The following is a 23,080-nucleotide window of genomic DNA, read 5'->3' on the forward strand; positions in this document are numbered from 1 at the left end:
AATGAATAGGTGTCCAAACTTTTGACTGGTGCTGTATACATATTTTTTGTATATGCTCTGATTCTATGGAATTGGCTGACTGCCAATATTGACTGTAGCAGTAATAGGAGAGGAATATGACAAAGTAATATGACACTAGAGCAGGATTTTTCAAACTCGGTCCTGGGGCCCCCTCTGGGTGCAGATTTTGGTCCCCTTTGGTAATTTTGGCTGTTACTTCATCCTGTAAGGCTCACACTCACATCAGCACCCATACACAGTGTGAGGGCCCTGAATTTTTCTGAACCATCTCTGTGCTTCTCCTTCCAATACGGCGCTTCCCCTTCAATCCCCAATTAAATAATGCCTCTCCTTCCCATAGGGCGTTTTCCCTGTAATTCCCAATTAAATAGCCAGCATCAGCTGCGCAAAAGTGGGGTTGTGATGGAGACGTGAATGAGGATGTGCTCAACCCTCAGTTCCGAAGCGTCTCTATTCCGTTTGTTTTGTAGCCTAATAGAGTTTTACCCAGGATCGGATCCACTCTTTGCGTCCGTGGACTTACACCTCTGTTCTTCGTGGCCTTTCTCCGCTGGAAATCTGTTAGCGGATTGGATTGTCTGATTTACCGACTACAATCTTTTTGTATACGGTATTTCATTTGTTTTGATGTGATGTATACTGTGATGATTTATGTAGTTGTAGTTGAGGACTTAGTAAGAGTTGATATGCGTTAAAGTTCTGTGGTAAAATAATTGTTATATTGATTGTATGATTTAATACTGGGTTTACGCTACACTTGAATGAACGGACAAACATTGCGTGACAAAGGTCACTTGAGTTCCCTGAACTCCTTTACCGGGCTGGACTCTTTTTAGGCCCGAGGTACAGGACATTTCTGGAGGAACCAGAACTCATTGTGTTATATTATATATGTGTGTGTGTAATCATTTATGTTGGTAATACAACCCACGCAAAAGAATCTAGTTGTTTTTGAAGTTCTTTCCAATGTTTTAAGGGTTTATGAAAAGTTTTTCCATCCTGACTTTTACATAAGTCCTTTGTATTGGTGTAGAATTGACGGACCAGATGGGACTCATTCCCTCCCAAACCAAAAGGAGAAACCAATGTTTTCTCTGGTAGGCACAACCTACCTGGCACCCCTATAAATAATAACCTCAAGTCAAAACCATTACAACAGGGACTACAAAATGTATGAATTAGATCAAAGTTATTACTTTAATGCCAAAGTATTTGCTCGGGATGAATATCAACAGTCATGGTTCTTTGGTGGATCATGTATAAATGTCATCTGACTCAGAACTCTTCAAATTGGCTTTGTAGAAAACACGTCTTTCATCAAAATATTGATGTGAATTTGGATGTCTAATGCCTTAATAGATGTTATGAAATACATAATGTGGAAAATACACTGTAATGGATGACACATTGCTAATCAAACACAGTACTACTATTACTGTCTTAATGCCAACTGACACTCCATCATAGTTTTGACCAGAGTTGAACTACCAAAGACCACATACACACAATATTGTGTGTTTCTAATTACCAACAGGACATGGTATGGACACATCTATGAGAATATTTGTGCTGAAGTCATTCGCCCCTCCATCGTAAGATTATCACTTAGTGCTGGGCATTAGGCAACCAGATGCAAGCACAGCCTCAGAATAGGCAGTGGAGAAACTTGAGCCCTTGTGCATCATTTAGCCTACTTGCAGTGTTTGAATGCTTCACAGACAAATTAGTATACCTACATGCATAAAACATTTGATAGTGTGTTTTCCTTAATACCTCAATTCTGATGGTACCAAATTCACTTTCAGTCAGGAGTGGGAAATCTGGACTTTTCTTCTGTACAGACCTACCTTGACTATAACTAAATCATGGGGCCAGTTTAGGCAAGAGATGGTGAAGCACAATGACCAAAAGATGGCAGGTCTCCTTGGTCTTTGGTGGATCCCTGCTCAGGGTCTGAGCACATGGCTGAAGCCTGCTTTCCCTGACAGCTGAGGGGCTACAGTATCTACAGTTTACCCAAGAAGGGTGGCCGTCTGGCCTGGCCTCCACTGAAAACCTGGAGCTAAACTTAGTTTTCCCTTTAGGCTGGCCCTCTATTCAACCTGCATTCTCTCCATGCCTCAAAGGCAGGGGGAGGGGAAGGACTCTACTGCACAGTAAGCTCACAGAAGTGTAAAAGGTTGGCTGTTTTGCAAAGCTTCGCAGGAGAGAAAATGTGAGAATAGAAGTTGTGGTTGAGCCACATAATAAATTGCTCTTTGATATCATGATGTTGCCTGTTGAGTTATTTCTTTAGTAAATAGGAAATCCAAATACTAATCCATTGAAAGAACAGTTGATAAAATACAGATATTGTTCCAGATTTTCCACTGGCAAAACTAAAGATGGACCTGAGTGATATACCAATGCACTACGGAGAGAACTTTAAAGGGTCCAAGGATTTGTTCACAGAGGAGGTTGGTTGTTCTAACAAGTGGTACACAAACAAAGAAGCATGCTGACGAGGGGACCGCCCACATGGGCAGTGCTGGCATGACTGGATGAAAACAATATCTCGCCATGGCAACTGGCCCCTAGATTTGTAAGGCCCCAACAACGCTGACCGGATTGGTTGGCTCAGCCCTGGGAAAGAACAAACATTCACTGGCAATTAGGAAATAATCCATGTTTTTCTGTCACTTCACATTTTTTCTACAATATGGTCAGAGTGGAGTGGACTAGACTGTGGATAAGCATAAACTCTATCAAAGCTAGAGGTAAGAGTTCCTCAGTGCAGGTTTTGTCTGGGTAATATTTTTTTTTAAACAATACAGGAGAGGAAAAGTGGTGCAGTGGATGACATTGAACACTGACATCATTCAGCATTTTTACCCCACGTCAGCAATTGATGACCGTCACAGTTACATACTTATCACACACACTGACTCTGGCCTACATCACAGACACATCTGCAGAATCATAGACAAAAACACAGCCACAGCAACAGACACTAAAAACAGAAGCCATGTTAATGATGCCTGGGCTGGCTTGGTGGGGTCTTGGTGTGAGTATTTTTTTTAAGGGGGCCAAACAGAGCCCTCTTAAAGCTAGAATTCGCAGTTGAAACAAAGTGACACCGCCTCGGTTTTGGTAAAAAGCTGAGGGATGGGCCTGGACAAATGTAACCACTCTCAAATTCATAGAGTTAAGGATGCAAGGACTGACCACCTGTCCTTAACGATTACAAGCAACCCATAACATGATGCAGTCACCACTATGCTTGAAAATATGGAGAATGGTACTCAGTAATGTGTTGTATTGGATTTGACCCAAACATAACACGTTGTATTCAGGACATATAGTTAATTGCAGTATAAATGTACTGCGCTTTTTTCCAAACAGGATGCATGTTTTGGAATATTTCCTTCTTTTCAATGTCAATTAAGTTAGTATTGTGGACAGTGGCATGTATTCATGGATGCCAAGGGAAGTCAGGATTCCCCCAAAAATGTACCTAGAAAAGAACATCAAATAATGTATATTTTGTCTCTATATTTTATACCTTTCCTACAATTCGCAAGAGGCTGAATGTATCTCACCAGAGAAAAGATCCGAGCAAGCGAAACGGCACCCCTCTACATGTGTATGTGTAGGCAATCTGTCTGGTCAAAAATAGTATGACATTGTTGCTGCCCATAGCGTTGAATGCAAGGGAAGTCTGTGAGCATTTGGCCTCCCTTGATAGAAAAAAAGAATAAAATAATAGCCAATCAGTGTTGAGCTAAACTAAGTGAGCTCAAATATGAAATGGTCCTGGCGCACTAAAAAAAAATTGTGAAGTCCAGCCAGTTTGGATGACTTCACGCCTACACTCTTAGGAAAAAAAAGGTGCTATCTAGAACCAAAAAAGGGTTCTTCGGCTGTCCGCTTTGAAGAACCCCTTTTGGGTCCAGGTATATGTAGGAGAAAACATATACAGTGGGGAGAACGAGCATTTGATACACTGCAGGTTTTCCCACTTACAAAGCATGTAGAGGTCAATTTTTTTTAAATCATAGGTACAGTTCAACTGTGAGAGACTGAATCTAAAACAAAAATCCAGAAAATCACATTGTATGATTAAGTAATTCATTTGCATTTTATTGCATGACATAAGTATTTGATCAACTACCAACCAGTGAATTCCGGCTCTCACAGACCTGTTAGTTTTTCTTTAAGAAGCCCTCCTGTTCTCCACTCATTACCTGTATTAACTGCACCTGCTTGAACTCGTTACCTGTCCACACACTCAATCAAACAGACTCCAACCTCTCCACAATGGCCAAGACTAGAGAGCTGTGTAAGGACATCAGGGTTAAAATTGTAGACATGCACAAGGCTGGGATGGGCTACAGGACAATAGTCAAGCAGCTTGGTGAGAAGGCAACAACTGTTGGTGCAATTATTAGAAAATGGAAGAAGGTCAAGATGACAGTCAATCACCCTCAGTCTGGGGCTCCATGCAAGATCCCACCTCGTGGGGCATCAACTGAGAGGATTGAGAGGACTGAGAGGATGGAAGTTCAATATGAAACTATATGTAGAAGGCTAATGTTAACAAGCTAACATTGCCCATGAAAGGAAGTTAGTGTAGCGAGCAAGCATTTTAGCAAGGTAGCCTAGGACAACAAAAAATAAAAGCATGTACTGTATGACAGAGCCATAGACAGGATGGCATTGGTGTTTCTCTACAAGTAGGGTGAGTCATGTTTTTTTTCTACTTGCATGCTTGCACACACAGAAATCTTTATCTTATGTTGGACTAAATAGTTTTTAGTATCTTTTAGTTGTCACTGTATTAGACTAAGCAGAGGTGATTTGATGATGTTGAAATGTTGAAGTGTAAATGGTGCTGGAATAGTGGAGGGAGCTCCTGTTTTCTTTGTGACTTGCGGTAACTCTCCATAGTTCTAAATCAATAGTTGTTAAGTAGTCTGACATTTTCGGAAACAACTTGCTTGACCATGCAACTGTTTTTTACATGCAATATGCTTTGTGGACTTCACCAGACAGAGGTTGCTCCCCGGTTTTATGATGAAACGAAGGTGAGGTTTAATTTATTCTACCCGTGTCTTCTTATCATATGCCTTGTGACCGTGATATAGGCCAAACAGATTTAAAAGCAAACAACGAAATTATTGGCTTCCCCAGTGATTTGGGGTGGCAGGTAGTCTAGTGGTTAGAGCGTTGGACTAGTAACCGAAAGGTTGCAAGATCGTATCCCCGACAAGGTAAAAATCTGTTGTTCTTCCCCTGAACAAGGCAGATAACCCACTGTTCCTAGGCCATCATTGAAAATAAGAATGTGTTCTTAACTGACTTGCCTAGTTAAATAAAAGGTTTTAAAAAATGTTTTACCCACACACCACTACTGACTGCGGAGTAACTACAATGTTTTGATCCATCCTCAGTTTTTTCTGATCACACTTATTAAACTCTGTAGCTGTATTAAAGAAACCATTGCCCTCATGGTGAAATCCCTGAGCGGTTTCCTTCCTCTCCAGCAACTGAGTTAGAAAGGACACCTGTATCTTTGTAGTAACTGGGTGTATTTATGCACCATCCAAAGTGTAATTAATAACCTCACCATTATATGTAGGCCAGTGACACAATCTAAATTGAATAAATGTTCAATTCAGGCTGTAACACAACAAAATGAGGAAAAAGTCAAAGGGTGTGAATACTTTCTGAAGGCACTGTATATCTTTCATTTAGAAGTCCAAAAATGGTTGTAGTAACTAAGGATTCTAGATTTACAAGCTCTCCATTGCAGAGAGTTTATCAGCCTAATTGTGCTGACATTTTTTGCCTGTATTTCATACTAATTGTTGGTATGGTGACGATGCCTTCATGCTTCAGAAACCAAGCCAAGGGAACTCTGTCCTTTGAAACAGCTAATAGAAATGTCAAAGTGGGCGGCTAGTCTTTCAAGTGTGAAAAACTGGAAATGTCAAGATTTTACCTCAACATATCCCTTGGATAAAGTGATATTTCATTTTGAATCAAAGATGGTTTGGAATTGAAACGTGTAAAATGCCTGACTCATTCCACCATAGCGAGAAGAAGGTCTAAACAGACAATTGATGTTAGGGTGCTGTACTGGAAATAAAATGGATAGTATTGCTGATTGGCAGTCGGCATCATCAGACATTTGTCAAATATCTCCATCCCCAACCGTTGCATTCTTCACAAGACATGCCATATTCAACAGGTGAGATTTGCACAGGTAAGCCCCTCAGCACGAGGACCACAGACTTGTCCCACTCTCTGCAGAGGAGTTCCTAGGATGGTCTTGCCTGGAATTATATCACAAAGATTTCCCAAAATGTCTCAAACTGGGTGTTTTCAACACTTGTTACAACACATGACTGACATTTCTTACTCACAATACCTGAAACTTGAGCCTAGACTTACCTTTCCAACAGTGAATTTTGTTTTTACGTATATAAACAGAGAGCTTCAGCTTAGTCAGTCACCAAACAGACAGTTTTGGTCTCTCTGGTGCCCTTTAAGACCGATGGAGGAAGGGAGAAAGGAATTCAGCTCCTTTGGACCGACTCAGCCAGTCTGATCAGTATTTCCAAATGCCTCACTGTCATCAGAGTTTAAAGAGGTTCAGTTTATAATGAAGGCAGGCAAGAATTCATAGTGAGAGGAGAAAAAAAGGAAACAATATGCACTTTGCCATACAGAGAGATGTCAGTTTTGTTAGAATCAGGGGATATTATTATTACTAGGAGATTGGTAGCCTTACACTCAGTTCAGAGAAGTTCATTTAAATTCACAGAGTGAGGTTAATGAGGCAATAATTTACTGCGCCGTTGTGGTGACTCGCTGGGCACAGCGAGAATCTATTTCTTGATCTCATTCAGTGCTGGAAATGACTGAGCAAATGCTGCTCCTAGAAAAATTCTAGCACTTGGCTGTTAATCTATAGTTGGACAAAGTTAACGTTCAAATCAATTCCATTATATAGGCTTTAAGAGTTCCAAAAATAAATGACCTTTCCTAGTAGGCCTTTTCTTGAAAGGTCACAGGATGCGTGAATGAGCTCACTCAAGTGTTGCGTAGTTGGACTGACAGGGTGGTACTGGCTAGTCTTGCTTGGCCAGATTTACTAGATGACTTTACCTGAATAATGGAAGATTTGCCTCAAATTATAATCAAAGCACATGCTTAGAACCATGTGTTTTGGAAGGGTTCAGTACATGCTTAGAACCTTGTGTTTTGGAAGGGTTCAGTACAAAAGAAGAGACACATGGTAGAGTCCCACATGACCAAGTGTGGCTGTCAAGATCTAACTCAGTCTGCTCTGAAGGGGGGGAGGGGTTGCAGGATTAGTGCCTCGGAGTAATTGAAGGGAAAGACTGCAGCTTTGAATGAGTCTCACATTTCAGGAGGCCAGGGGTAGTTCAACAGGACACGATATGAAGAATCTTCAAATTAAAACACAAAATGTGCCTTCAACTGATGCTGCTACTTCTACAACAGTCTGGTGGTCTACTGTAGTCGGCAGACATTATCAAACCCATATCTTCCACTACTGATGACAATACCAGTGTAAAAACAAAATAGATGTTTGAATCTGCATGTTTGGTTCATAAGTTTTTTTTAAATAAATGCACAGCTGCCTTTTCCAGTTCTAAGGCCAACCTTAACGAACAGTGAACTAAGACACATGGCTAAATCTGCTCACTCTGTTGGTCACATGCTTAAACTCCCATCACTCAGGATGGCGCACCTAATCATCTTCCACGGCATCGCTCCTAGTGAGAAAATGTGGAGCCTCAAAAGGTTGAACGTAAGCAGCTTGGGGAGAGCAATAAGCTGATAACATAAGCTCCTCTTACAGGGTTAACAACAGGGACGGAGAAAGCCAAGTAGTAGTAAACAAGCCACAGCGTGCAATCTGTCATGTGTTTTCACAAGTTCATCTGGGTTCTCAATAGTCCTTTCATTAACTGGTATAACAAGGCGCTCAATAGTTAATGGAATGTACGAAACATTAGGAACACCTGCTCTTTCCATTACATAGACTGACCAAGTGAATACAGGTGAAAGCTATGATCCCTTATTGATGTCACTTGTTAAATCTACTTCAATCTCTGTAGATGAAGGAGGAGAAAGGTTAAAGAAGGATTTTTAAGCCTTGAGACAATTGAGACATGGATTGTGTATGTGTGCCATTCAGAGGGTGAATGGGCAAGGCACACTGGTTTGAGTGTGTCGAACTGCAACGCTGCTGGGTTTTTCACACGCAACAGTTTCCTGTGTGTATCAAGAGTGGTCCACCACCCAAAGGACTTCCAGCCAACTTGACACAACTGTGGGAAGCATTGGAGTCAACATGGGCCACCATCTCTGTGGAACGCATTCAAAACTTTTGCAGGCTATCGGAAAACCTCCCTGGTCTTTGTGGTTGAATCTGTGTTTGAAATTCACTGCATGACTGAGGGACCTTACAGATACTTGTGAATCTAGGCTAACAATTTGAATCAGCTGTGTAGTGTTAGGTCAAAAAACAAAACATTCACCCAGAGGGCTCCAGGACCGAGTTTGGGAAACACTGTCCTAGGCCACTATTGTGAGCTTATTGTATGAGGAGGATTTCAAGTAGGCTAGCAATTTGTGCTAATGTATAACAGCATCTAGATCAGAGATTCCATGCATGGGTGAGAGGCAGGGGTACACAACTCCTGTCCGGCTAGAGGACCACAGTATATGCCGGGTTTTCCACCTTGGCCTTTCACAGACTAATTAAGACCTGGTGTGTAGACCCTCAAGACACACTAGTTGAAATAATAACTAGCTTAGCTAATAATTCATTGCTATATGGAGTGTGTACACTTTACCTTTAAAAAAAAATGTTTCATCCAAAAACAATGAGCCCTAAACATGTGCAACCTTCCAAAACCCCCCCAGCTATGCTCGACAGAGTAGAGTTTTAGCCCATGTGCAATTTTCACTTTAAAATGTATGCCAAACAAAAACCAATGATTGCAAAGTTAAACAAAACATACAATTCTATGCACAAGGACTACTTTTAACAATTTCCACAGAACATTTTACAAAAACACATTTACTTGAACAGTGCAGATGCAATGTTTGGTAACAGAATGACAGACAGCACAAACAGTCATTCTGTTACCAAACTTTGCATCTGCACTGTTGTTCAAGTAAATGTGTTTTTGTCACATTTTCCATGTATGTGGTTAAAAAGTAGTCCTCATTCCTTTTGGTTTATTTCAAGGATGAACTTTAATTCCAACTGTGGGTCCTGGTAGGCCACCTGTAATTACAGCCCAGTGTATATACTCTAGCAATGAAATAAGATCCACGACTCTGGAGAAACATGCTCAGTCTCCCCACAGGGGGAAGAGGAGGCCTACAGTGCAGGGGAGTAAATACTGGTCTCTCTTGATGTCTGAAGCTGCCTGAAAAACAACCGTTTCTGCCCCACCCACTGTACAACCCTAGTAATCCCTCAAAGATGTTTGACCCTCTGATAATTACAATTTGTTTTAGCTAAAAGACAGTATAAAAAGTACTTCATCCCCAAAGCTGGTCTGCTCTTTTAGGTTTAGCAAAGGACGTTTTCTAGTGTTTCATTCCAGCGGTACTGTATGCCTCCGTTCATACTGTATGCCTCCGTTCACCTCCCAGTATTTTAATGGCAAACTGGAATATTTAATCACTGCTGATAACATTCAGCAAATCCACCTGTATAACACGAACAATTCCTAATTTCCTGTGATGCCACTCATCAGGTGTCACCATTAACAGGGATTCCATAAAACCTGTGTTTGTGTTGTTCACCGGCTGTGCTACAAGCAGTTTCACAGTCCTTTACCTCACAGATTAGCACCAATCCTAAAAGAGCTTTGGACCATTACACAATGTAAATTCACGACTAACACAGCCCCATACACAGACAGTGTATTGATGAGAAAAGTGCATGGAAGTTTGTCAGTGACAGTACAAACACGTGTTGGTACTTACAGTAGTCTGCTTGAGTTCAGTGGATTGTCTGTGTTTGATTGCACATTGTCATACCATGTAAATCATCCAGTAGCTGGTTGTTCACTTGAAGGGCAAAATAACCAAACCAAAATATATTGGAGTATTTTCTGACATTTTTTGATTTATTTATTTGATTAACTTTTACTCATTTTTCTCCTCAATTTCGTGATATCCAATTGGTAGTTACAGTCTTGTCTCATCGCTGCAACTCCCATACGGACTCGGGAGAGGCAAAGGTCGAGAGCCGTGCGTCCTCTGAAACACAACCCAACCAAGCCGCACTGCTTCTTGACACAATGCCCACATAACCCGGAAGCCAGCCGCACCAATGTGTCGGAGGAAACGCCGTGCATCTGGCGACCGTGTCAGCGTGCACTGCGCCTGGCCCGCCACAGGAGTCGCTAGTGTGCGATGGGACAAGGACATCCCTACCGGGCAAACCCTCCTCTAATCTGAACGACCCTGGGCCAATTGTGCGCATGGGTCTGCCGCTCGCGGCCGGCTGCGACAGAACCTGGACTCGAACCCAGAATCTCTTGTGGCACAGCTAGCAGTGTGATGCAGTGCCTTAGATCACTGCGCTACTCAGGAGGCCCTCTGGACTGTTTTAAATTGTAAGAGCAAACAGCAACAATTTGAAAAGATGTGAGTGTTTGCTTTCTCTGAAACTTCTGCTGTCCCTTTTACAACTTGTAGTTCTATTTTCAGTGGCTCTTTATTTTACGATAGGCCTACTATTTCCACTGCTTTAATAGGAAATTACCAGTATGTATATATGTAGTAACAATGTGTACTTTTTGGTAAATAACTGGTAACAACATGGCATGGTATGTAATGGTGGCTAGTGGTACCTGTTCAAATGAATTCCAAAGAAACAAACAATTAATTGGTTATTGCATTGTGTGATTACCATGGTAGCCTGTAACGTTTCAGTAAATATCTGGTAACTTATGTACCATGTAATAAAGTGCTACTCTAAATGTCCTTGGCAAGAAGCTCAATAGGGCCAGACTCCAACTTGTTAGAACAGTCAGCAGAAAACATAACTGCCACATCAAACAAATAAATGAGACGGAAGGTTCAATTCAAACAAGCACTTATGCTTGTGTTTTTTCACCACTGTCACATAAAATAGGTGCCGTCAGAAGTATTCATACCAATTGACTTATTCCACACTTTGATGTGATACAGCCTGAATTCAAAATGGATTAAATAGATTTTTCCCCCTCAGCTTCTTCTACACTATTATGTTTGCAAATTCATTGAAAATGAAATACAGGAATATCTCATTTACATAAGTATTCACACCCCTGAGTCAATTGGCCCAGCGTCGTCTGAGGTAGGCCGTCATTGTAAATAAGAATCGAAAGAATCAATAGATCTATAAAATAGGTTCAGAATATTAGGGGTCAAAGACAGAAAGGCATCTACAGTGCCTCCAGAAAGTATTCACACCCCTTGAATTATTCCACATTTTGTTGTGTTTACAAACTGAGTTCAAAATGTATTAAATTGTTGTTTTTCACACATCTACACACAATACCCCAGAATGACAAAGTGAAAACATGTTTTTAGACATTCTTGCAAATGTATTGAAAATGAAATAAAACATTTATGTAAGTATTCACAGCAGAGTCAATACTTTGTAGAATCACCTTTGGCAGCGATTACAATTTAGTCTTTCTCTAAGAGCTTTGCAAACCTCAATTGTACAATATTCTTCAAGTTCTGTCAAGTTGGTTGTTGATCATTGCTAGACAGCAATTTTCAAGTCTTCCCATAGACTTTCAAGAGGATTTATGTCAAATCTGTAACTAGGCTACGCAGGAACATTCAATGTCATCTTAGAAACAACCAGTGTATATTTGGCGTTGTGTTTTAGGTTATTGTCCTGCTGATGCGTGAATTTGTCCCACAGTGTCTGGTGGAAAGCTGACTTAGGCAAAATCCTAGAGGAAAACCTGGTTGAGCTTAGCTCTATTCCGTTATTTATTTTTATATCCTAAAAAACTCCCTATTCCTTGCCGATGACAAGCATACCCATAACATGATGCAGCCAACACCATGCTTGAAAATATGAAGAGTGGTACTCCCTGATGTGTTGGATTTGCCCAAAACATAACACTTTCTATTCAAGACATAAAGTTAAGTTATTTTCCACATTTTTTGCAGTTTTACTTTAGTACCTTATTGCAAACAGGATGCATGTTTTTGAATATTTGTATTCTGTAGAGGCTTCCTTTTGTCCACTCTGTCATTTAGGTTAATATTGTGGAGTAATGTTGAACCATCCTCAGTTTTCTATCACAGGCCTCAGGGTTTCCTTCCTCTCCAGCAGCTGAGTTAGGAAGGACACCTGCATCTTTGTAGTGACTGGGTGTATTGATACACCATCCAAAAAGTTTAAATAAAAACTTCACCATGATCAAAGGGATATTTAATGTTTGCTTTTTTATTATTACCCCTCTACCATTAGGTGCTCTTTGTGAGGCATTGGGAAAACCTCCCTGTTCTTTGTGGTTGAATCTGTGTTTGAAATTCACTGCTCAACTGAGGGTCCTTACAAATAATTGTATGTGTGGGGTACAGAGGTGAGGTAATCATTCAAAAATCTTGATAACCACTATTATCACACACAGCGAGTCCACGCAACACATTTTTACTGCTGACTCAAGACATTTCAGCTTTGCATTTTTTAATTTTTAAAAACACAATTCCCCTGACATTATGGGGTTTTGCGCATAGGCCAGTGACAAACAATCTCAAATTAATCAATTTTAAATTCAGGCTGTCACAACAAAATGTGGACATGTCAAGGGGGTGTGAATACTTTGTGAAGGCACTGTAGATTATTTTCAACACAGATGATTCCAGTTATGGCACAGTACAGTCATTGAAAAAGCCTATTGCATGAACATGATGACAGGTTTGATTGAATCCAGCCCCTTGTGTCACACAACTTTTACATGGGATGGAGCATTACACAATATTTCTAGTTGTTGGATACATTTATTAAGAAATTGCTCACCAATGTTTAATATATATTTGTAGTCATTTTCAGATCCTGTTGACAAGTTGAAGTGAGTTACAGTAGTGACAACACACGCACACACTTTTTCTTATTAATCCAAATTCTATTGACATTCATATTGGCAAGGTATTCTCTCTGCAACCAGTCCAGATAGTCCAGAGATTTGTTTAGGTCACATAGCCTACTCAAGGGGGCCCTACATCCATAGGCTATTAAATTAGGGAAAATGTCCCTAATCACATCTGGCAGTATTTTTTTTTTATATGATCACTCTTTTTTTTGGAACCCAAACTTAATATTTGAGGCCAAACAAAATGTATCTGGGTGTATTTCTCTTGGTAGAAATAACATAGATGAATTAATTTAGTGAGAATGATGCATTGGCTGTACCACAGGTAATTTTACATTTCCAGCTATAAGCACCATCATACTTGAGTTATGGTGGGCTCTTTTTTTGCTCTTAACGCTGGAGCTGGAATCAGGAGCGGTCTTCGCAGTACAGTGTTAAGTATTGGCTGCGCCTATTGCAAAATCCATTTACCTCTTTCCAGCCGCAGTCCTCCAGCTAAAAGTGTATGAGAAGCTCCCCTTTTTCTCTGGTCCCACTCTGAATTCCCTCAGGCATTCAATCCGGTGATATATAATTGTTCTCGGCGGCTTATTTTATTGCATAATCCAAAGGTTTATATATTGTGCAAATAGGCTACCTAATTAAAGTTTTCGCTCTGCATATCCACGCGTGTTTACTGTGCAATCCGTGGTAGGACATCTGATTCCAGCTCCTTTTTGTGTAATGTTGGCAACTGTAAGGGGACCGCGGAGTATGTATCCCTTCCGGGTAAATTCCTTCAGCCTTCACAATAAAGGTCCCTCGTTTAATAAAAAATTTAAAAACATTTATAAAGGGAAAGGGGAATACCTTGTCAGTTGTTCAACTGAAATGTGTCTTCTGCATTCAGCCCAACCCCTCTGAATCAGAGAGGTGGGTGGGGCTGCCTTAATTGACATCCACGTCTTAGGCGCCCTGGGAACAGTGGGTGACCACCTTGCTCAGGGGTTAGACCGACAGATTTTCAGCTCAGGGATTCGATCTAGCAACCTTTCGTTACTGGCTCTAATACAATATTAAGCTATATTTAGTCAACTATAAGTGAGGTTTGTAAGTTTTTTGTTTTAATCAAGCACATTATGCCTACAACATGTGTTATGCACATGTTGAACTTTTTTTTTTCTTCTTTTTTTTTAACCAGGTGGGCTAGTTGAGAACAAGTTCTCATTTACAACTGCAACCTGGCCAAGATAAAGCAAAGCAGTGCGACACAAACAACAACACAGAGTTACACATGCTATAAACAAACATACAGTCAATAACAGAATAGAAAAAGTCTATATACAGTGTTTGCAAATGAGGTAAGATAAGGGAGGTAAGGAAATAAATAGGCCATAGCGGCTAAATAATTACAATTTAGCAGTTAAACACTGGAGTGATAGATGTGCAGAAGATGAATGTGCAAATAGAGATATTGGGGTGCAAAGGAGAAAAAAAATAGAAAAAAATAACAGTATGGGAATGAGGTAGTTGGATAGGCTATTTACAGCTGGGCTATGTACAGGTGCAGTGATCTGTGAGCTGCTGTGACAGCTGGTGCTTAAAGCTAGTGAGGGAGGTAAGAGTCTCCAGCTTCAGTGATTTTTGCAATTCTTTCCAGTCATTGGCAGAAGAGAACTGAAAGGAAAGGCGGCCAAAGTAGGAATTGGCTTTGGGGGTGACCAGTGATGTATACCTACTGGAGCCCGTGCTACAGGTGGGTGCTGCTATGGTGACCAGTGAGCTGAGATAAGGCGGTGCTTTACCTAGCAAAGCCCTATAGATGACCTGGAGCCAGTGGGTTTGGCAACGAATATGAAGCGAGAGCCAGCCAACGAGAGCATACAGGTCGCAGTGGTGGGTAGTATATGGGGCTTTGGTGACAAAACGGATGGCACTGTGATAGACTGCATCCAATTTGTTGAGTAGAATGTTGGAGGCTATTTTGTCAATGGCATCGTCGAAGTCAAGGATCGGCAGGATAGTCAGTTTTACGAGGGTATGTTTGACAGCATGAGTGAAGGATGCTTTGTTGCGAAATAGGAAGCTGATTCTAGATTTAATTTTGGATTGGAGATGCTTAATGTGAGTCTGGAAGGAGAGTTTACAGTCTAACCAGACACCTAGATATTTGTAATTGTCCACATATTCTAAGTCAGAACCGTCAGGCGGGCGGGTGCGGCAGCGATCGGTTGAAGAGCATGTGTTTAGTTTTACTTGCAATTAAGAGCAGTTGGAGGCCACGGAAAGAGAGTTGTATGGCATTGAAGCTCGTCTGGACGTTAGATAACAGTGTCCACCGAATGGTGTCGTCTGCATAGAGGTGGATCAGTGAATCACCAGCAGCAAGAGCGACATCATTGATGTATACAGAGAAAAGTGTCAGCCTGAGAATTGAACCCCGTGGCACCCCCAGAGACTGCCAGAGGTCCGGACAACAGGCCCTCCGATTTGACACTCTGAACTCCTTAGGAAGGTAGGATAGATATAGGTCTATACGGGTTTTGGTCTGGAGTGTCTCCCCCTTTGAAGAAGGGGATGACTGCGGCAGCTTTCCAATCTTTGGGGATCTCAGACGATACGAAAAAGTGGTTGAACAGGCTAGTAATAGGGGTTGCAACAATTTCAGCGGATAATTTTAGAGAGAGAGGGTCCAGATTGTCTAGCCCGGCTGATTTGTAGGGGACCAAATTTTGCAGCTCTTTCAGAACATCAGCTATCTGGATTTGGTTGAAGGAGAAATGGGGGAGGCTTGGGCAAGGTGCTGTGGGGGGTGCAGGGCTGTTGACCAGGATAGGGGTAGCCAGGTGGAAAGCATGGCCAGTCAGAAAAATGCTTCTTGAAATTCTCAATTATCGTGGATTTATAGGTGGTGACAGTTTCCTAGCCACAATGCAGTGGGCAGCTGGGAGGAGGTGCTCTTATTCTCCATGGACTTTACAGTGTCCCAAAACTTTTTGGAGTTTGTGCTACAGGATGCAAATTTCTGTTTGAAAAAGCTAGCCTTCGCTTTCCTAACTGCCTGTGTATGTACAGTGGGGCAAAAAAGTATTTAGTCAGCCACCAATTGTGCAAGTTCTCCCACTTAAAAAGATGAGAGGCCTGTAATTTTCATCATAGGTACACTTATGACAGACAAAATGAGAAAACAAATCCAGAAAATCACATTGTAGGATTTTTTTATGAATTTATTTGCAAATTATGGTGGAAAATAAGTATTTGGTCAATAACAAAAGTTTATCTCAATACGTTGTTATATACCCTTTGTTGGCAATGACAGAGGTCAAAGTCTTCACAAGGTTTTCACACACTGTTGCTGGTATTTTGGCCCATTCCTCCATGCAGATCTCCTCTAGAGCAGTGACGTTTTGGGGCTGTTGCTGGGCAACACAGACTTTCAACTCCCTCCAAAGATTTTCTATGGGGTTGAGATCTGGAGACTGGCTAGGCCACTCCAGGACCTTGAAATGCTTCTTACGAAGCCACTCCTTTGTTGCCCGGGCAGTGTGTTTGGTATCATTGTCATGCTGAAAGACCCAGCCACTTTTCATCTTCAATTCCCTTGCTGATGGAAGGAGGTTTTCACTCAAAATCTCACGATACATGGCCCCATTCATTCTTTTCTTTACACGGATCAGTCGTCCTGGTCCCTTTGCAGAAAAACAGCCCCAAAGCATGATGTTTCCACCCCCATGCTTCACAGTAGGTATGGTGTTCTTTGGATGCAACTCAGCATTCTTTGTCCTCCAAACACGACGAGTCAAGTTTTTACCAAAAAGTTATATTTTGGTTTCATCTGACCATATGACATTCTCCCAATCTTCTTCTGGATCATCCAAACTCTCTCTTGCAAACTTCAGACGGGCCTGGACATATACTGGCTTAAGCAGGGGGACACGTCTGGCACTGCAGGATTTGAGTCCCTGGCGGCGTAGTGTGTTACTGATGGTAGGCTTTGTTACTTTGGTCCCAGCTCTCTGCAGGTCATTCACTAGGTCCCCCCGTGTGGTTCTGGGATTTTTGCTCACCGTTCTTGTGATCATTTTGACCCCACAGGGTGAGATCTTGCGTGGAGCCCCAGATCGAGGGAGATTATCAGTGGTCTTGTATGTCTTCCATTTCCTAATAATTGCTCCCACAGTTGATTTCTTCAAACCAAGCTGCTTACCTATTGCAGATTCAGTCTTCACAGCCTGGTGCAGGTCTACAATTTTGTTTCTGGTGTCCTTTGACAGCTCTTTGGTCTTGGCCATAGTAGAGTTTGGAGTGTGACTGTTTGAGGTTGTGGACAGGTGTCTTTTATACTGATAACAAGTTCAAACAGGTGCCATTAATACAGGTAACGAGTTGAGGACAGAGGAGCCTCTTAAAGAAGAAGTTACAGGTCTGTGAGAGCCAGAAATCTTGCTTGTTTGTAGGTGACCAAATACTTATTTTCCACCATAATTTGCAAATAAATTCATTAAAAATCTTACAATGTGATTTTTCTGGATTTTTTTTCTCATTTTGTCTGTCATAGTTGAAGTGTACCTATGATGAAAATTACAGGCCTCTCTCATCTTTTTAAGTGGGAGAACTTGCACAATTGGTGGCTGACTAAATACTTTTTTGCCCCACTGTATTTTGGTTCCTAGCTTCCCTGAAAAGTTGCCTATTCGATGCTAATACAATACGCCATAGGATGTTTTTGTGCTGGTCAAGGGCAGTCAGGTCTGGAGTGAACCAAGGGCTATATCTCTTCCTGGTTCTACATTTTTTGAATGGGGCATACTTATTTAAGATGGTGAGGAAAGCACTTTTAAAGAATAATCAGGAGGCATCCTCTACTGACGGAATTAGGTCAATATCCTTCCAGGATACACGGGCCAGGTCGATTAGAAAGGCCTGCTTGCTGAAGTGTTTTAGGAAGCGTTTGACAGTGATGAGGGGTGGTCGTTTGACCACAGACCCATTACGGATGCAGGCAATGAGGCAGTGATCGCTGAGATCCTGGTTGAAGACAGCAAAGGTGTATTTGGAGGGCAGGTTGGTTATGATGATGTCTATGAGGGTGCCCGAGTTTACGGATTTGGGGTTGTACCTGGTAGGTTCAATGATAATTTGTGTGAGATTGAGGGCATCAAGCCTAGATTGTTGGATGGCCGGGGTGTTAAGCATGTCCCAGTTTAGGTCACCTAACAGCACGAGCTCTGAAGATAGATGGGGGGCAATAAATTCACATATGGTGTCCAGGGCACAGCTGGGGGCAGAAGGCGGTCTACAGCAAGCGGCAATGGTGAGAGACTTGTTTCTGGAAAGGTGGATTTTTAAAAGTAGCCAAGGCTTTTACGGTTACAGAAGTCAACAAATGAGAGCACCTGGGGAATGGGAGTGGAGCTAGGCACTGCAGGGCCTGGATTAACCTCTACATCCCCAGAGGAACAGAGGCGGAGTAGGATAAGGCTAAAGGCTATAAGAACTGGTCATCTAGTACGTTCGGAGCAGAGAGTAAAAGGAGCCGGTTTCTAGGCACGGTAGAATAGATTCAAGGCATAATGTACAGACAAAGGTATAGTAGGATGTGAATACAGTGGAGGTAAACCTAGGCATTGAGTGACGATGAGAGATGTATTGTCTCTAGACACCATTTAAACCAGGTGAGGTCACAGCATGTGTGGGAGGTGGAACAAAAGGGTTAGCTAAGGCATATTGAGCAGGGCTCTACAGTGAAATAAGACAATCACTAACCAAAACAGCAATGGACAAGGCATATTGACATTAGGGAGAGGCATGAGTAGCCGAGTGATCATAGGGTCCAGTGAGTAGCTAGGCGAGCTGGAGGTACTGCGATTCAGACAGCTAGCGGGCCGGGACTAGCTGAAGGGCATTAGAGAGACGTTGCGACGAAAGAAGTCTGTTGTAGCCCCCTCATATGGTTACGTTGGCAGACCAGTCGTGATGGATCAGCAGGGCTCCGTGTAGTAAAAGGGTCCAGGCCAATTGGCAAAATAGGTATAGTGGCCAAAGAAATTGGCTGATGGACCTCTTCAGCTAACCGTCCGATATGCTCTAGACAGCTAGCGGGCCGCGGCTGGCAGGCTAGCAGATGGACTTTCAGGGGACGTCGCAATGGAGAAGCCTGTTGATAAAAAACCTCGGGCAGATTACGTCGGTAATCCATTCGTGATGAATCGGCTGGGCTCTGTATTGGCAGTAAAAGGGGTCCAGGCCAATTGGCAAAATAGGTATTGTAGCCCAAGGAGTGGCTGATGGACCTCTTCAGCTTGCCGGGAGATGGGCCTAGCATGGGCTAGCTCCAGGCTAATTTATGCTTTCTTTCGGAACAGAGACGTTAGCCAGTAGTAGCAACTCGGATTGCAGCTAGCTAGCTGCAATGATCCAGGTGAAAAGGTTCAGAGCTTGCAGTAGGAATCCGGAGATATGGAGAAGAAGTCCGATGGGTTGAATCTCGCTGTGCAGACTGGCACAAAGTTGTCCGGGCTAAAGGTTAGCTGATGACCGCTAGCAGTGGTTAGCTGACTACAAGCTAGTGGCTAGTTAGCTGGCTAGCTTCTTTGGGGGTTCCGGTTCTAAAGTAAAGGAAAATAGCAGATCCATACCACATTGGGTGAGGCGGGTTGCAGGAGAGTATGTTGAAGTTGAGGTTAGTTGAGGTTAATAATATATGCGAAGAAAAAAGTTCGAAAAAGATATATACATGGGACACGACAAGACGAAGACAAAGAGGCCTGACTGCTACGCCAGCGGAATAGAAAACAAATATTGATTGTGTTTCTGGGTAGATCCCTACTTTCATGGATTAATTTGTTGTACAGTCCAATATGTTTTTGCAATACAACAAAATGAAAAATTACATTTTAATAATATAACGTAGCAAATTAAACTGAGATTGAACTGTGGGCTGGACTCAAACTTAGGTCCCAGTCTAGTTCTAAGGGGAGGTAGCCTACAGTGGTGGCTAGCGGCACTTAAAATGGGGAGGACGGCTAATAGTAATGGCTAGAACAGAATAAATGGAATGGTCTCAAACACATCAAACACCTGGTTTCTATGTGTTCTATGTGTCCGTTCACTAGATTCATTATTATAAGCCGTCCTCCCCTCACCAGCCTCCTCTGGTAGCCTACCCTTAGAACTAGAGGGACCTGAGTTTGAGTCCAAGGCGCAGGCTAGGTTCGTTACAATACAATACCCCACTGCTTTGGGATGTGCACAGACTGTATCAACGTGAGCCTTTATTAAAAACATGGATTTCCTATCATTTACTAAGCAGTTTCACTGGGGACTTTTATTTTGATGGCAGCTATCGGAATAAGAAGTTATATTATTGCCAGTTGTTGGTTATTGTTGCCAGGATTACAGATCTCTCACTGCTCACACTTGTAAATTACATTGTAATGTAGATTGGACACTGCAAGGCATTGTGGACAGGTTTAAAGCCGCACATACCAATTGGAACCGCAGATCCACTTTTCCTCAGGTTCTGAGCACTTAACAGTCAGCAATGTGCAGGAATGTACTGTTAATCAGTAAACTCATTAACTGTCCCGTCTGCATCATCCTAAAATTGTTTTCTAACCCAACATAAACGATGGATGTGTGGTGAACTTTTGGTCGACGATGTAAAAATGATCTACAACACAATTTTTGTTAAAATGAAAAGCTAGCAGGAGGAGGGGGGGTTGTTGAAAGCCTAAAACTAAACAAATGATATACATAAAACAATTTGGAGGTAGTGGATATATATGAAGATGATAGTGGATATAACCTTGAAAAGTGAGAATGGATATCTGGACTTGTTCCTCCGCTTCCTTCTTGGCATCTCACTGGAATCCAACCACAAACGGTTGCAGTGGCATGTATTATTGGATTCCAAGGGAAGCCAAGCTTCCCGAAAACATTTACCAAGAAAAAAATGTATATATTTTTTTTTCTTTTGTCTCTTTCGTCTCTCTGTGTTTCATAATTTTCCTACAATTTGCAAGAGGCTGAATGTATCTCATGAGAGAAAGCATCAGAGCGAGCGACACAGCGCCCCTTCGTCTCTGTATGTGTAGGCATTCTATCTGATGCTGTCTGGTCAGAAAGAGTATGACATTTGTTTCCACCCATAGCCTTTTCCACCAGTGAGCATTTGGCCTCCCTTGATTAAAAAAATAACTAATAGCCAATCAGTGTTGAGCTAAACTGTTAATGGTCCTGGACCACCAAAAAAAGTATCAAGGGAAGCCCGTTTTGATTTGGCTTCACCCCTATCACATCGCATCGAGAGAAATATGTAATTGACAGAAACAACTTGAATTGTTGCACTTTGTTGTGTTGTTGTCCTTCGGTGGCTAGCTATAAGCTAACTAAATTTGTCCCTTTTCTAAATTAGCCATGGATGGAGATAGGGATTTGGACTTGTGGTTTTACCGGCCAATGATTGTAACAGTGATTCTGATCCAACCATTAATTCATACACTGTGCCCCTGGACTGAGAGGATGGAAGTTCAGTATGTAGCTAGATGTAGAAGGCCAATGTTAACTAGCTAACATTGCCCATGAAAGGATGTTAGGCTAGCGAGCAAGCAAGAAAATAGCTTTCAGGTACAAACTGCTCAGCACTGCCCAATGCTATGCTGATGTCAAAGGGCATGCTGGATGAGTTTGACATGAGAAAATATAACATATCTGGTTGGGGGAGTGAGAGACTGATCCCTGCTGTGAGGAAACGTAGAAAGGCAATGTAAGTACAATAATAACAAAATGCCAAACTCACACATACCACATAACTATAGATAATCATACAATTTTAGACCTTAGGGGCTTTGGTGTGTTATTTTTTTAAATTCACTGACACTTTCATACATCAATACGGTACGAGACACAACAGCATTGGGGACAAATATATGACACTGTAGGAATTATATTTTCTTTGCTTCTATAGATTGTTTAGACTTAGTCTTTCAGTTGAGAGATGTGAATCACTGGCCTTCATACTCCCATCAGTAGACTCACTTCTAAAAGAGCTGGACCTGAGGAGAGTTATGGTGAGGGCCGACTGTGTTCTCTTAGCTGGACTGAAACAATCACACCGTAAACTAGAGACCTTGAGGTCAGTGTCCTGTCCAGGGGGTGTGCTTCTACATAAAGCTGCCTCATGATATAGAAGTAGATGAAGTGGAGGAGATTTTTAAGCCTTGAGACATGGATTGTGTATGTCTGTCATTCAAAAGTTGTTAAGTGTCTTTGAACAGGGTATGGTAGTAGGTGCCGGGCACAGAGGTTTGTGTCAAGAACTGCAACGCTGCTGGGTTTTTCATGCTCAAAAATGTCCGTGTGTATCAAGAATGGTCCACCGCCCAAAGGACATCCAGCCAACTTGATACAACTGTGGGAAGCATTGGAGTCAAAATAGGCCAGCATCCCTGTGGAATGCTTTTGACACCTTGTAGAGTCCATGCCCCCATGAATTGAGGCTGTTCTGAGGGCAAAAGGGGGGAGGGGTGCAACTCTATATTAGGAGGGTGTTCTTAATGTTTTGTACACTCAGTGTATGACTACAACAGATGACCCAAGACATGGACTTATCTCAACAGAGGACCACTTTTGAGGTCTGAATAGATTTCACGAAATGAATGTGATTTTGGGATGTAATGTCCCTTTAATTGTTTTATCTCTAATAATAGACACATCAACATTGGATTTCACTCATTGTATTAAATGTAACATTTCTGTTTCATCCATAGGATCAGATGGTTGACTATCACAAGATGGCAGGTAAAATATGTCACCAATGGCAGTAGGGGTGTGGGTCAGCATACAGTATGTAGGCTGCTGTAAATCATATCTTAAACCCTCTATTGTTGCCTGGTCTTATGGACTTCAAGCTGCCCCATGGCAACGACAAACAAGCCCTT

The 23,080-nt window shown here is 41.9% G+C and overlaps 1 protein-coding gene across 2 annotated transcripts in view; it reads right to left on the reverse strand.

Annotated features, from left to right (window-relative positions):
- The window catches only part of LOC112234218 (ras association domain-containing protein 8-like), a 29,502-nt gene extending 15,623 nt beyond the window's left edge, over positions 1 to 13,879 (reverse strand). For both annotated transcript variants that reach the window (XM_024402264.2, XM_024402265.2), the window contains exon 1: positions 13,632 to 13,879. The gene's annotated coding sequence lies outside the window, so the exon portion shown is untranslated. The remainder of the gene's footprint in view (positions 1 to 13,631) is intronic.
- Between the last annotated feature and the right edge of the window lie 9,201 nt (positions 13,880 to 23,080).

This window comes from Oncorhynchus tshawytscha, linkage group LG17 (genome assembly GCF_018296145.1).
Source record: "Oncorhynchus tshawytscha isolate Ot180627B linkage group LG17, Otsh_v2.0, whole genome shotgun sequence".
In the NCBI taxonomy this organism is placed as follows: Eukaryota; Metazoa; Chordata; class Actinopteri; order Salmoniformes; family Salmonidae; genus Oncorhynchus; species Oncorhynchus tshawytscha.